The sequence below is a fragment of the Balaenoptera physalus genome (assembly GCF_965194825.1).
Source record: "Balaenoptera physalus genome assembly, chromosome: 3".
Taxonomy (NCBI): domain Eukaryota; kingdom Metazoa; phylum Chordata; class Mammalia; order Artiodactyla; family Balaenopteridae; genus Balaenoptera; species Balaenoptera physalus.
The window spans coordinates 155272980-155289601 of record NC_138890.1 but is presented as its reverse complement, the minus strand read 5'-3'; positions in this window follow the sequence as shown (position 1 = coordinate 155289601).

The window sequence follows — 16622 nt, the reverse complement described above, 5'->3', positions numbered from 1 at the left end:
GACTTCTAGTACAATGTTGAAAAGGAGTGGTGAGAGGGCTCGTCCTTGCCTTGTACCTAATCTTAGTGGGAAAGCTTCAAGTTTCTCACCATTAAGTATGATGTTAGCTATAGTGTTTCTGCAATCTTTATGAAGCTGGGATAGATAAGCTCTCCTCAATTCCTAGTTTATTTAATGTTTTTATCATGTTTAATTTCTCAAATGCTTTTTTCTGCATCTATTGGTATAATCATGTAATGTTTTTACTCTGTTGATGTGATATATTAATTGATATTCATATGTTGTACCAGCCTGGCATGCCTGAGATAAACCCTGCTTTGTTATGGTATACATGACATGGTATATTCTTTTTATACACTGCGGATTAGATTTGCTAATATTTTGTTAAGGATTTTACATCTATGTTCATTAGGGGTATCGATCTGTAGTTTTCTTTTCTTATAATATCTCTGTCTAGTTTTGGTATTCAGGTAATCCTGGACTTATAAAATTAGTTAGGAGTATTTCCTCTGCTTCTATCCTCTGAAAGAAATTGTAGAGAGTTGACATATTTTCTTCCTTAAATGTTGGGTAGAATTTATCAGTAAACCCATTTGGGCCTGGTGCTTTTTGTTTTGAAATGTTATTAATTATTGATTAAATTTCTTTAATAGGTATATGCCTATTCATAGTGTCTGTTTCTTCTTGTGTGAGTTTTTGACTCTTTCAAGGAATTGGTTCATTTCATATACATTAGCAAATTTGTGGGCATAAAGTTTATCATGGCATCCCTTTATTGTCTTAAATGTCCTTAGGCTTGGTCCCATTAGTAACTTTCGCCTCACTGTTTTTTTCTTAGTCAGTCTGGTTAGAGGCTTATCAATTTTTATTTATTTATTTGTTTGTTTATTTATTTATTTTTGGCTGCACACAGGCTTTCTCTAGTTGCGGTGAGCAGGAGCTACTCTTTGTTGCAGTGCCTGGGCTGCTCATTGTGGTGGCTTCTCTTGTTGAGGAGCACAGGCTCTAGGCATGCAGGCTTTAGTAGTTGTGGTGTGTGGGCTCAGTGGTTGTGGCACATGGGGTTAGTTGCTCCACAGCATGTGGGATCTTCCAGGACCAGGGTTTGAACCCATGTCCCCTGCATTGTCAGGCAGATTCTTAACCACTGTGCCACCAGGGAAGTCCCAAGGCTTATCAATTTTAACTTTTTTGAAAAACCAACTTTTGGTTTCATTGATTTATCTCTATCATTTTCCTGTTTCGATTTCATTGATTTCTATGCTCATTCTTATTATTTCTATTTTTGTGCTCACTTTGGGTTTATTTTGATCTTCTATTTCTAATTTCCTAAGGTGAAATTTTAGATGATTAATTTTAGATCTTTTTTCTTTTCTAATATTCATTGATTCAGTGATATAAATTTTCTTCTAAGTACCACTTTCTGTGCATCAAAAATTTTGTAAGTTGTATTTTCATTTTCATTTAGTTCAAAATATTTTTAAAATTTCTCCTGAGATTTCTTCTTTAATGCATGTGTTATTTAGAACTGTATTGTTTAATCTCTATGTATTTTTGGATTTTCCAGTTGTCTTTCTGTTATTGATTTCTAGTTGAACTCCATTGTCATCTGAGCAGACGTCATATGATATTTATCCTTTGAAATTCATTAAGGTGTGTTTTATGGCCTAGAATGTGGTCTATCTTGGTGAATGTTCCATGTGAACCCTAGAAGAGCATGTATTTTGCTGTTGTTGGATAAAGTAGTCTATAGATGTCAATTAAATTCAGTTGATTGATGGTGTTCTTGAGTTCAATTATGTCCTTACTGATTTTTCTGCCTGCTAGATTTGTCTATTTCTGGAAGAGGAGTGTAGAACTCTCCAACTCTGATAATGGATTCAACTATTTCTCTTTACACATCTATTACTTTTTGCCTCACATAATTTAGGTGCATATATATTAAGGAATAATATGTCTTCTTGGAGAACTGGCTCTTTATCATTACATAATGCCCTTCTTTATCCATGATAATTCTCTGTGTTGAAGTCAACTCTGTCTGAAATTAATATAGCTACTCCTGATTTCTTTTTATTATTGTTAGCACAGTATGTTTTTCATCATTCATTTGCTTTGAACCTATATGTTCTTTTATGTGTAAAGTGGAGTTTTCAGTTGGTTCTTGGTACCAATTCCGTATACCAATATTTCTTAAATTGTGGTTGGTCAATGACTTGCATGGAATTTTAGGGGGTGGGGGTTTGAAATGCAAATTCATGCAATAATAAAGGGAAACATCTACAGAATGTTGGTGATGAGAACCAATTACCTGCCTATTAAAAAAGAAATCCAAATGATTATGATACAGAATAAAATTTCAAAATCACAGGTGTAAAGATTATTTACATGTTTACATATTTACAAATTTACATAAATTATAGGCACTTACTTATTTGAAATTTTAAAATACATTAATACAGTTGTTTAAAGAAATAAACATTCAGGATAGCTTCAGCAGTGATAGCTCCAGTTCCAAAATGTTTTGACAGAAATGCTCAGATTTTAATTATAGTTTATTTTGGATATCAATGACCTCAACAGTTTGTTTTACCTACACTTTCACTTGTGGAGAAAAGCATTTACTGACAAAGTTTCTTTCAACTACTGGGAAATAAATTTTCCAAATCTTCAAGAGTTAATTCTCTTCTTGTATTCTAGTAAATTTTGATCCACTTCTATGGTAATGTGCTTTGCTCATACTATGTATGACTTGTATATGCCTATTAATAATTTCTGAATATTTTAAGGAAATTCAATAATCTCATGATACTATGTTGCTACATATGTAAATGTTTTTTATATTTTCTATCATATAAACTCATATTTTTCTCCAATTAAATTTGTACTACCAAATAATACTACAAATTCTAATTTTGTTTTTAATTTTTAGTACATAAGCTAGATATCTGGTTTTGTGTATTTGTGTGTGTGTGTGTGTGTGTGTGTGTGTGTGTGTGTGTGTGTACTGCCTCTCAGTAAGGTTACCGTAAGTGGTTTACTATTTCCTAGTGTGTCTTAGATATCTTGTCAGCATTACTCTATTCCTTGATTGATTCCCTTTTTGAGCTTCTGTCTAGAATCGTATGGCATCTAAATCTATGTTCTGAGCCCCTTTTTGATATCTACTTCACAATATGTTGGCCTCTCACACTTGTGCTAGTGCAGAACTAGGGTGATCATCTTAACAACTGAAAGGGCACACTCTAAATACAGTATCTCACAGCAGTTGTCTTAAATTTTCACTACTGCTGCTGCTTTACCAACTCTTTTAAGAGCAGGCTGTCAGCCAAACATGGCTCATGTGTTATGAAACTTCATGGATACGTGTCAGATTTTTGAAAATCTGGCATTCATTTAATATTTTTTTCAATATTGTGAAAAGTCTATCTTCACATGCCTCTGACATAGTTAATGAACCTGTCAAGTATCAGGCATTATTTTTTTTATAACTTGTGCAAAATTGACAGGTGCCAGAGGCTATAGCACATATAGAATGTATTATTTACAAAAATAGTAATTATTTATATAGATAATCATAGGACCAATGTTTATTTTTATACTGTACTACAATACAATGAGTTTTTTTAAGTAAAAGCAAATATGAAAGGGGTTATAGTCTCTATATGTGTGTGTATATATATATATACACACATATATACATATAAGTCTATTAGTAGGGAAAAAATAACAACTACCAGTCAAAAGAAAAAATAAACAGAAACTCAGTAGCATTTCTCAGATTTGTAGCAGAAAGATCAGTTGATGAGCCAAAATCCTAATATCAATATATTCTCAACTTTCAATTTTGTAATTTCATTTTAGATTAAATTTCTATATCCTTTAAAGACAATGAACCAAAGCAGTACACAAAATTCTACAATCCTTATTATGCCTTATTATCAAAGCTTTACTGTTGATGACCTCAATTCCAATACCATAAAACGTGGGCCTCCAAGTCCAACTTATTCTTTATGTGTTATTGAAAGATATATATTTGTGGAAAAAAGAAAGACTCCACATGAAAAACAGTGACTAAAATTTTTGTTTTGGTTTGTTTGGTTTTTTGAGGGCACAAATCTTAGATCTTGAAGCTTGTGTTGAAGCAGGGGAGCATAATAATCACATTCTTAGTCTTTCAAAGAAGTGGGTTTGCTCTTTGTCAAATATCTATGGAATAATAGCTACCAATTATTTTTACCTTTCATTTCTGTAAACCCTTATAGTTAGTAAAGAATCTTACCAACTTTGGGGAAGAAGTTACTAGTGTGCCATAATTTTTGCTGAAAAGTTTGTCTGAAATATGTGTTATTTATTGGCCATTCTTGGTTGATTTTCCTAATTGAGTAATCATGTGTTCTTTTAATTTGCAGACTCAAGCCTCTCTGTGTGTCTCTCTGTCTCTGCTTCTGTCTCCTCTTTTTTCTTTCTCTCTTTTTTTTTTTTTTTTTTTTGGTTGAGGGAGGTTGGTTGTTTGCTTCAGGATCCAATTCAGAATTGTGCATCAGATTTAGTTGCTATGTCTCTGGTCTTCTCTATTCTGAAAGAGTTCTGCACCACTCTTTACTTCATAAGACTATTTTTTTTTAATTTCAGAAATGTTTTATTAAATTGTAACTTTTAATATTTATTTTGTTCTATCAATTTTTTATAGTATTTATTTTTACAGTTTTCCTTTTCATCTTCTATTTTTCTTGTTATAATTATTTCTTTTGTCTCTTTTACTTTAGTCAAGGATTTTATTAATTCATTTTAATTATTTTTAGAGTTCTGTCATCTCTCTAAATCTTTCTATTCTTCTATCATCTCACATTAATTACTGCTTTTCTCACAGATCCCTTCTTTTTTTTTTAATTTCTTTTTCTGTTATAAAATATTGGTTAGAGCTTCAGGTTTTTTTAATGTCTCTCTATTAATTCTTTGTTATTGTTAGGTATATCTTTGGCTTCTTAATTTAATTTTCCAGTACTAATTTTTCACTTATTTGACAATAATTTCTGCTGCTCAACTTTACATCACATGATTTTCCTACAGGAAAGGAGGAGATCAGAATAAATTTTCTAGTTTCATGATCCCAGAGCTCCCTCTTCTGTTATTCCTGTGAAGTTTTTATGCAATATGGCATGGTGTCTTCTTAGATCAGCCACCTCTGCTTCCTCTCATACTTCTAGCTGCACATCTCTCTCTCTCCAATTTTTCCATTTTTGCATAATTTGGATTCTGTTTTCAGCAGTTTCTACTCAGTACAGGGGTCTTTGTCCAGTTTAAATAGACTTTGCTAATTTTACAGGTTCATAGGCCCCTGACTACTTCATCCCTCTGCAACTTCCCCATACTTCCCTTACACTCATCTTAGTGCTTGTAAAATCCCTCATGATTTCATCTTCTCACCTCCAGTGGGCCCACCATCTTTTCCTGTCAGTAGCATTTGACAACTCTGTGGTTCCTTGATTTCCATGCCTCCCACACAGGTACTCATATTATATTGGTCTTGTAGCTATCACTGGTTTACTACTACTCCTTCATGTTTGAAGTTGGTCAGGATACTTTTTCACCTAGATGTTGTCAATGGGTTTTTGGTTTTGCTATTCTGATTGTCCAGTCTCACTTTATGTGAGAATCTGGGGAGATATGAAAAGAGAAAGAACAACTGTATTGTGCCCATTAACTTCTTCTCTAAATCTCCTGTTCTATTTGAAACCAACTCCTAAATGGTTTCATTCCTCCAAGCTACTAAATATGCTTTAGTCAGAATATCCAATGACATTCCTGTATTATTTACTATGGTTAAAATTTATATAATACACCCTTTAAACACTCTTATTATGTGTCTACTATGCACATATTCTATATTTTCCAAGGAATGAAATCAATAAAAAATTTAACTCACTAATTAGGAACCACCAAGATAGTAAAAAAATTTTCAAGGAAAATTTGAAAAATTGAGTATTTATAGACATCAAAGAAAGAATGTTGAAATAAAATCACAAGTTTAGATACATACCTTTAATATCCTTCAGTCAATAATAACCCTAAATACATAGGGTTTTTTTCTTTTAACTAGAAAGCTTGAATCTCTGATTAACAGAAACCTCCATTCTAACATGTACCTTCAGAGATTAAATAGCACACAGAAGCATATCCCTAGAAAATCAAGTAATCCTTGGACTCACCAGATAGACAAGGTTCCAGTGTGACAATGAAAGGTCATTCAGCCACCTTTTTTGCCTTATCTTTAAGTTATTGAAATATTTCTTAATAATAAGTACTCTTTTATGTACATTTTATTATTGAAGAAACTGAGGCAGAGAGAGACTGAATAACTTGCCCACGATTACATATCTAGAAAGGGTCAGAGGCAAGGTTTGAACTCATACAATGTGGCTCCAGAGACATTTCTTTTAATAACTACACTATGGTAATATATTTTTACAACAAGACAGCATTACTGAATAAATGAAGTCAGGATAAGCTGAAGGAACAAAGGAACCTACAAGATGTAGTGGTTTAAAGAACAAGAAGTTTCTTTCTTTCCCATGTAACTGTTTAGAACAGATGATGTTGATTTTAAAGTCACTCAAGTTATTGCCCCTCCAGTTACCTGGAAGGAGATAAGACCATGGGGAAGTATGTCTGTGTGTATGTAAGATTTTTATGCACCAGTCAAAGCACATCTCACTGCACTATTTCATCAGATAAAAATTAGTGACATGGTCTTATTAACTGCAGATTCCAGAGATGTATAGTTTAGTTAAGTGCAAAAAGTGGGACGTGGTGGATGTTGTTTAACAGCTCATAGTCTTGATAACATTTGCACATATTTACTTAAAACTCATTATTTAACTTAATATATTATTAACGTCTTTCTATATTCATAAGTAAATATGCTTATATTTCTTTTAATGTTTTTATAGTGTTTTATCATTTCAAAAAGCTCTAAACTTTTTATTATATTTCTACTTTTGAACATTTGTGGTCCTTCTGGATTTCATTATTCTAAAAATGCTGCAAAGAATATCCCTATAGCTAAAGCTATAAAGCAAATTTTGAGATTTAACATATATATGTACATATTATATATATTATATATACACATATAAATGTCCTCACTGAAACTACATAAGATGATTTTAAATGTTCTTTGTATAACAATAATATTAGTTATTGAGCTTAAAAGCTGCAATTGTTATCTCATTTTTATATATTTATGAATATTTTATAGGTGATTTAATATTGTGTTAGCTTGTGACATGAAATACAAAAAAAACAACATATAGAAACATAGAAAATGAATATTTATTAGAGTAAGTAAATTATATTAATATTATTTATAACCTAATCACAAAATATTAAAATTTTGATAAATATCAGTATAAATTTCTCTGGTGAATTATCTTAATAGTTCTAGTTCTTTATCTCTCCCTATATCCATGATCTTTACCATATACCTTTACTGTATGTGGAAAATTTTACTTTTCAAAGATGTCCATCCACAATATCTTCCATCTTCCATATCCTGGTACAATGTGATTTGCCACTTCCCATCAAAAGATAAAGTCTAATTCTGCTCCCAGTGAATCAGATCTAGCTTTATGTCTTGCTTGTAATCAATAGAATGTAGTGGAATAGCCACTGCACGACTTCCAGGGCTCAATCGGAAAAGTTAATGCAGCATATACCTGGCTCACTTTGGATGCTTTTTCTGGGGGAAGAAATCACCATGTAGAAATCTAACTATTCTGAGACCATTATGCATGAGTAGTCATATCTACCCATACTGGTTAATAGTGCTAACTGAGAGCAAAATTTCAGGCATTTCAGCCCAAATCCCAGACAGGTTAATGCAGTCAACTTGGACCCTCTGGCCCAGCCTATCCACTAGCTGAGAACTACTCAGTGACCACAGTCAATGCCATGTCAAGTGAGAGAATCACCCAGCCAATCTAACCTATAGTTTAGACATTCAGAATCCCTTACGTATAATACAATGTTTGTTGTGTTAAGCCATTATTATTGGGGCTGGTTTTTTATACAGCAGTGGTAACTGGAACACAACACTCTCTCAGTTTGATTCCATTTGACTCGTTTGATCACTGTGTTGTCAGCAGGCACATCACAAGAAGATGTTTGACAAGTACTTACATATTCCTGCTTGTCTCTTGATCTTCTGTCATCACCATTAGAAGGATATGCCTGGGCTAGCCCACTGTTTTCAGCAGGGTAATGAGGAACACAGACAGCAGTGTTGATCTAATGAAGCTTCAACAGATAGGCCCAGCTTAGAGTACAGCCCCAGTCAACCAGCAGACACACGAGTGAGCCCAGAATCCCATAGACCAATCAGCAAGCCCTGCCAAAATGAGCAGAAGCAAACAAGATCACCTGAACTCCGTCAATGCACAGATGTGTTTGTTTTGTAATCCCGAGATAACCAATACATAATACTCCAATGAGATTTCTCATTGAACAAACTGAATTATTTGAGGTTAAAGAGTTTGCTATGTTATTTTTTTTTAATATTCCACACACTCTTTGAATGTAATACAACCCATTAGAATTTGTGTAATTAAATTTAGTGTCTTTTCTTGCTATGTATTCAATTTTAAAAATCTATATTTTTCTCCAGTTTTAACAACAAATAAATGCATATGTTTAGTTACCTCTTGGTTTTATCAAACAATGGCAATACATGTTTACTAATATAGTTAAATAGTATTTAGGGTGTACACACAGCATTAGCTAATTATTCTTGATAATGTAGAGCAACAGAAGTCAGCAAAAACTGCAATCCAATCAGCACACTATGTAAAGAAATATTAAGATTCACTGAAATTTGCAAAAGATTGTCATGATAAATAGAACTTAAATACTTACAGCTTGTGTGTAGCATAAATATTCTATTTACAGAGAAAGATAGAGCTAAAAGATTTTGGTTTAATCTTCACTATAGGCAAAATCAGGGTAATTTTGGCAAGTTACATAGTATATTTTTATCTTTATTTTCGTATTATCATCTAATAATACCTTTTTATCTTCTACCATGTATACTTCTGAGTGCGTGTGATGAAGTTTGGTGAGTAAAGACAGTAAAGCAGGCACAATTCCTCCCCTGAAGACAAAACAGATGTTATTAAGGAAGGTGATGATTTGATTGAGAAGCTAGTTCTCTTCAGTGATGAAGGTCTTGCATGCCATTTGTTTTTCAAGATCATTACTTCATGCATTTATTAAAAATAAAGAGGCCAAGGATCTATTGCTTTATATTGACACCCTAGAATTAAAGAAGAAATCTTGACACAAAATGAACACTAGCGATGGAAGTCACTTTTATTAGTATATTATATGGTGTAGGCATCTACCTCCTCCATTTTTTTTTCTGGTCTCATTCAGCATCATCCATAGCATTCTTAAAAGCTGCCTGAGTGGAGGTTTTTTCTTCTTCAGCAGATATATCTTGTGAAGACATTCAAAGTTAGTAGTGTTGCATCTTCAGACTTAGCAAAATGAATTTATACTTCCACTAAGGCTGTGTTCTTGTTGGCCAAATTCTACAAAGTTTCAAATGCTCAACAGGATTGATGAGGCTATTTCACATCAGCTACAAACCCAGTAGCAAGGAACAACATTTATATACATTGCAGTCTAGAACCATGTTTTATTACCAGACTTTGGACCACAGGATAACATAAATATGTACTGTGGAAGAGACTAGATGAGAAATAAATGTATGTGATTAAAATTTTAAAAAGCAAAGTCTTAGTACTTTCTACTCTGCCATGATTCCAACCAATTTTTGTCAGTGGCTAGAAATCCACGTGGGGTAATTGAAATCAAATATAGAGATGGTATTAGTATATTTGGGCTGCTATAACGCAATACCGTAGACTGGATGACTTATAAACAACAAATTTATTTCTCACCCTCTGAGGCTGGAAAGTCCAAGATCAACGTGTCTGATGAAGGCTTATTTCCTGGTTAATAGAGGGTACCTGCTTACCTCACGTGTAGGAGTGAAGGATTTTTGTGGGGTCTCTCTTATAAAGGCACTAATCCCATTCATGAGAGATCTTCCCTCATGACCTGATCACCTCCTAAAGGCCCCACAGAGCTTATACTGTTCATAATAGAAACTATCCACACTAAGTTAATTTTCTTGCAGTCCTTGGTTTCCATTCTTCCACTTTAATTTATAAATCATTAACCTGATTGCAAAATCTTTCTTGGAGCTTTTCTGACATTGATATCACAAATTCTATAGTCTGCTGTTCTAAATTTATTTTATTACTGAGTTCTGTTTCCTTGGAGAAGCTGCCTTAATGAAATATGGATTGCAACTGCAATTTCTCCAAAGTTGTTTTCTCAGTTTATTAACATTCAGTATATTAATATTTGTATTAAGTTTATAATCAATATAAATTGTATATTAATATTTAGTAATATATTCTTTCCCATATATATTTTAAAATATTTCCTAGGTTTTTCTAAATAGTCATTTTGGGGGAACCAGTGCTTTAGAGCCATCTGGTGATGAGGCTATCCATTATTAAAAAAAACAAAGCAAAACAAACACAAACAACAAACAAACAAAACACTCTGCCCAAGATATGCAGATGTTTAGCTGGGGTAAATCCTCAGATTTCTGTTCCATTTCCTTCTGATGCGCCTCTTCTCAGAAAAGAGAATGTAGACAGAGAAACAGAGAAATTCAATAAGGAAGTAAAATGAATGAAAGGCTTAGATTCTTTATGACACACTTACCTACATTTACCTAATTCCGTTCCATTTTTTTTATTATTATATAATATGTATTAACTATGTGTTGGTCTTGATTCCTTTGCATTGCAATCTTTATTTCAATAGCGTAACTTTGGAGACTAGCATGATTTTTTTCCCCTTCATCAACCTACCACATATTATAATGGTAATGTTCGTCCTAAACATAGTATGCTGTGGCTTAATGTAATGGATTTTTTGCTTTATCAGGAAATACTGAGCCCATGTATTTAAGTATACACTACTAAAAATACCACTTAGTTACCTGATTTTGCAGTATTGGGTATCATTGAAAGAAAAATATTTGATTGTCCTGTGGCTATACTGTTTTTGATTTCTAGATTTGTTGTGATCTCATATCCATTTAATGTTCTTCCATCATATGACCACTGTGTAATTTATACTGAAAGATTTATTTTGAGTTTAGAGACCAAATCTCTTTCTATATTATTTCCTTATACAGAAATTTGGACTTTGGCTCATTTGTTATGTGATGCATAAATCATTGTGCATAGAACCATGAGACACATCATCTGTTGACCCCAGAGTGTAGCTAAAGGACACAGCTATTTTGCCCGTAAATAGATAGAATGATGATGCATGAATTTTGGTGGCATTTTTATCTATTATCAGAAGACAAACATCTATTATTGAATTTTTCCTCTACTTTAACTAAATTGTAATAAAATAATTTAAAAAGCCGTAAGTATTCTGTATATATTTATAGTCCTTTTAAAAACTAAATAGGTATATCTGTAGATGAAAATAACTTGACTATTTTTAACATATGCTTTGATTCACTACCCTGCACTGAGAATCGTATAATTGTGGGAACATCTGCATTCAGAAAATTTATTTTTTTCCACAAGTCAACAATATTCAAAACAAAAATATTTTGCTTATTGTATATTCAACTAAACAGGTTATCATACTGTGCTTCCTTGACACTCATCACAAAATGAAATCATTTTGTTTTCTTAAAATCAAACAATTGTTGTAATTGCAGACTAGTTTATGACTATCTTCATCAAAACTGTAAGTATATTAATTTTTGAGCACATAAGCAACTTTTCACAAAGTGATTACATTGTTTAAAATATAATGGGCAGAAATGGTATTTCAACAGATAAAACCTTGTTTTTTTTCCCCTCAAAATAAAATTAATGCTTTCTGATTCTCATTATAGATATGGAATTGTCTGTACAAAAGAAGTAGAGAACCTTTCTTTCTTTACATGCATACTACATCGTTTTAGTTCCATAAACTTCTGAGTGAACTCTTAAGGCTATTAGTATTAGCATACTTTTTGGATCTTAAACTTTATAGTTGTATGCTTATTATACATACATTCAAAAAATTGGTCAATTACTTAAGCCTGATTTACATCAAGGGATTTTACCTATAACAATAACTACATAAGCTGTTATAAATTACCAACTCCTACCACATATGAATATATTTATAGGGCACAGCTTTTATAATCCTATTTTAGCTATGAAAAAAACTGAGGTTCAGGAACTCAACTAATAAATGTGAGATCCAAACTTTGAATATAGACCAGCTGTAAAACAGTCTGATGTTTGTTCCACTAGACCACACTGCTTTCATCATCTCTGTCAGTGAAGGTTATGGAATGAACTGATATAGTAGAATGGCAGGTATAACCACAACTACAACAACTGCACTCATTTATTCATTCCTGTTTCATGCCAGGGACCTTAACTCAGCAACTTGCATATTAATATTACAGCTATAAAAATGAAAAAAAATTCAACATAGCAAAGTTTAGTAAACCTACCCAGGGCATTTTTAAAATAAAACAACATTGGGATCTACTATCCACAGAGTTCAAATTAATTCTCCATACAGTAAATTTAATTACCTAGAATGCTATTGGGGGTATAAGAAATCTTGGTTAATTATTATATTTTCTAGAGAATATGGGATTAGCTATTTAAAAAGTCTTAGAGCCTAATAAAATTAGTTCAGTGCTAAACATATTATTATTCCTTCAACTCTGAGTCAGAAAGTACACTGGAGTCTTACAGTTCCTCCGGGTTATTATTATGAACATGAATTATCACTATTCAGCATGTATGGGTTTGAGTAGAGTAAGAGAATTGAGGGAGGTAGAATTCTAAATGACCTGACTTTTCTGAAGATAGATGAGAGTTAATGACTAGGCCTCTAGGGTACTATTTAACACATTTCTCTTGTAATATTAAAGAAAACCGCAGTAACCCATTAGAAGAGTTTAGTTTTCTAAGTATAAAAATTACTACCAAGGTAAACTTGGAAACTGAAAAAATGTAATAGTTATTACTATTACATCCATACCCATCTGGTCAGGATAAGCTACGTACCAATATTACTTACTATTCAGATAAACCTTCATAAAATCATACACTGGAAAAACATGGGTCCATACATCTCACACCATCAAAGCCTATTACACTTAGTATATATCTCTATATCTATCTATGTCTATCTCTATATCAGTCTATATATAGATCAATCTAAAGATAAATATAGATATAGATTATCTTCTATCTATATTCAGATATGTAAATTTACAGAGATTGATGTAGATATAGGTATAGATATATAGAGATAATTTCCTTTAGGAAAATAAGTGTCACTTAGAAAATCATCATTCCAACTAAGTGATATGCTGCATTTTGTCAAGATAGTAGGTCAAAGGACTGGAAATTAAAAGCCAATCTTTTTAGTCTGTTGGATATATATCTAAAGATTTTTTATTATATAAATACATCATTTATATTATATGTAAGACAATCTATTTTTTCCATTTGCTAGTTAAAACATAAATTTATAATACATTTAAAAACAAATCCAAATATGAAATGAGAAAAGATAATAATGACTGATATTTTTTACTATTTTCCAAGTATACTTTATATGCATTAAACTAATTTAAATTTTATAACAACCTTTCAGGTAGGCAAAATAACTCCCAACCTATTTTCCTAGTGAAGGCAACTGAGATACAGAGAGCTTCAGGAACTCTCCTATGCGTGCATCTTTCAAATGAGTAGAGGGGAAAAAATTGTAAATAAAGAGTCACACATTAATGGAAGACAGAAAATTGGGGAAACCTATTGTTCGTCTGAGTCACATTCACTTCACTCCTTGAGTCGCAATGAACCATGGGCAGTGCATCTTTCTCTCCCCCAATCAAGATGCCCTCTCTTGCCCCCCTGGCTCTCTAGGGCTTCTTTATTTCAGTTTTTGCTATCTCTGGTTACTTTCCAGCCCTGGTATAGCAAAGCCTGCTGTGGAGACTAGAACCTGAGCCTGCAGATTCCTGAACAATTTACTGCTTGGGCGTTCATTTGTAAAGGGAAAAATTGCCCTTGTCAAGGAGCTGATGGGGAGAAAAATATACTGGAATCACCCAGATAAACACCGTGAGCTATGATCTGGTCATATTAGGCACACTAATTTTCCCTTCTCTATTATTAGCCATAAAGCTTACAATTCTCATTTTTATCCCCCTCCTTTTTTTCTACCTTGGGAAAACATTACAAATGCAAATTTCCCTAGTTTCAGTTCTACTCTTTAGTATGCTAAAAGCTACTTAAATCCAGCTTTTGCATTTACAGTTTGTCTTAAATCTTGTTTTTTGTTTGTTTGATCTCACTCATCTTCGTTTTCGCTTGATTTTTTTTTTAAAAAATAGCTTAGCCATTTGTCTCTGATTTTTAGCTCCTGTTTGATAGATACATCTTACGATCTGTTGATAGTACTAAAAATAACGGCTAATGTTTATTTGGAAATTACCATTTGCCGTCTAGACACTATGCTGAACAAGGGCTCATTTAATCTGCACAACTATACGATGTACATGTTTATTTCATAGATGGTGTCAGGAGATTAAGTAAATTATCTAAGGTCATAATACTCTGAAATTGTAGAGCTGATTCAACCTAGGCCATCTGAGTAGAGTCTGTGATTTTAACCACTGTGGATGATGCACAATGATTACTTTAAAATATATTGCTTCTTATCATAATTCATTTCCAAATGTCTGCATCCCTGTGATGAATCCTTTTTCTACAATTTTGTTTATCAGATTTTGTTGATCTTGTTTTATGTTTATCTCTGAATAAAGATGTGTTTTATCAAAACTATTTTTGTTACCCTTAAGTCATCCCTCTTTGTTCTTTTAAAGTCCTCTCGTTATAGGACGCAATGTATTGCTGAACTGTGATGGATGTTTTCTTGCATTTGTTGATTGGTTCACCTTAAAGCTGCAAAATTAAAGTTGCCATTATGCATTGTTACTAGAAATATTTCTGTTTCAGCCTGAACCAGTGCATCCAGAAAGCAATGCAATTATACTATATGTGAAAATGAAAGTAATTTATGTATTTGAGTAGATATATGAATATTTAGTACTCAAAATAACTAAGGACAAATGTTTGTTAAAAAGCAGTTTCTAACATCCACATAAGATGGCTCCACCCTTACTATATGACACAATGTATTCTGCACATATTTCTACATACAATTATTGAATTAATTATGTCTATTATATTCCTTAAGAAAAATTTACTTCTTATTATCTAAAGAGATTCAGGACTTGTATATAACGTGATACTTTTTAAACATCAGTAAGTATCTGTTGAATTAATGTTGCCTTTAAAGTGACCTTCAATTTAATTTAAAATAATTTTGACTTATTACTCTTCATTATTTTATGTCAATCAGTGACCCTTACCTGTTTTTTTGTTTTGGAAAGAAAAGTCTACTCTCCTTTTTGAAAAATAGTATGCACATTTTATTTTGCAAAATGTATTTGTACATTTTTAAAAGGATACAGATACAAAAGACTAGTAAACAAGACAGACTGTTTGACTTTAAATAATTTCATCTTTCTATGGAATAGGTGAGTTTATTTTCAAAAATTTACTACCGGTAGTATTACTTTGATAAGCACTAATCAGATGTGTTTGAAGAGAAAATGCACAAAATATGCCTAGTTATCTCTATTAAACAACTAGAAATTAATCCAAACTTTATTATTTCAACAGCAGTTATTGAACATATACACTGTATATGTATATAGACACCAGAGACCCAGAATGCAGTGAAGATAGGGAAGAGATGGTATACATTTTCATTTTAATCTAGAATTATGTATACGTGTCATATTTTTTTTCAGTTCTTGTGGTAAAATACACATAACATAAAATTTACTATTCCCTCTTGCCCCTGCCCTTGGCAACCAACATTCTGTTTGTCTCTATAATTTCGACTACTCTAAGGCCCTCACATAAGTGTAATCATACAGTATATGTCTTTGTGTGACTCACTTATTTCACTTAGTATAATGTCCTCAAGTTTCATCCATGTTGTAGTGATAGTACATGTCCAAATTGTCTTCCTTTTAAGGATAAATGATATTCCATTGCATGTATTTACCACATTTTGCTTACCCCTTCATCTGTTGATTCACAATTGCATTGCTTCCATACTTTAGTCATTGTGAATAATGCTGCTATGAACAGGGGTGCAAAAATATATTTTCCAGATCATAGTTTCAGTTATTTTCTGAGTAAATATACTCAGAAATAGAATTGCTGGATCACTTGGTCATTCTATTTTTAAGTTTTTCAGGAACTACTATACTGTTTTCCACAGCAGCTTACCTTTTTTACATTCCCACCAACAGTGCACAAAATGGATCCTATTTTCCCCAGGACCTTCCCATTTTCTGTTATTATTTTTTTATTTTCTGGTTTTTGATAGTAGTCTTTTTTGATAGTAGTTGAATATGAGGTGGTATCTCA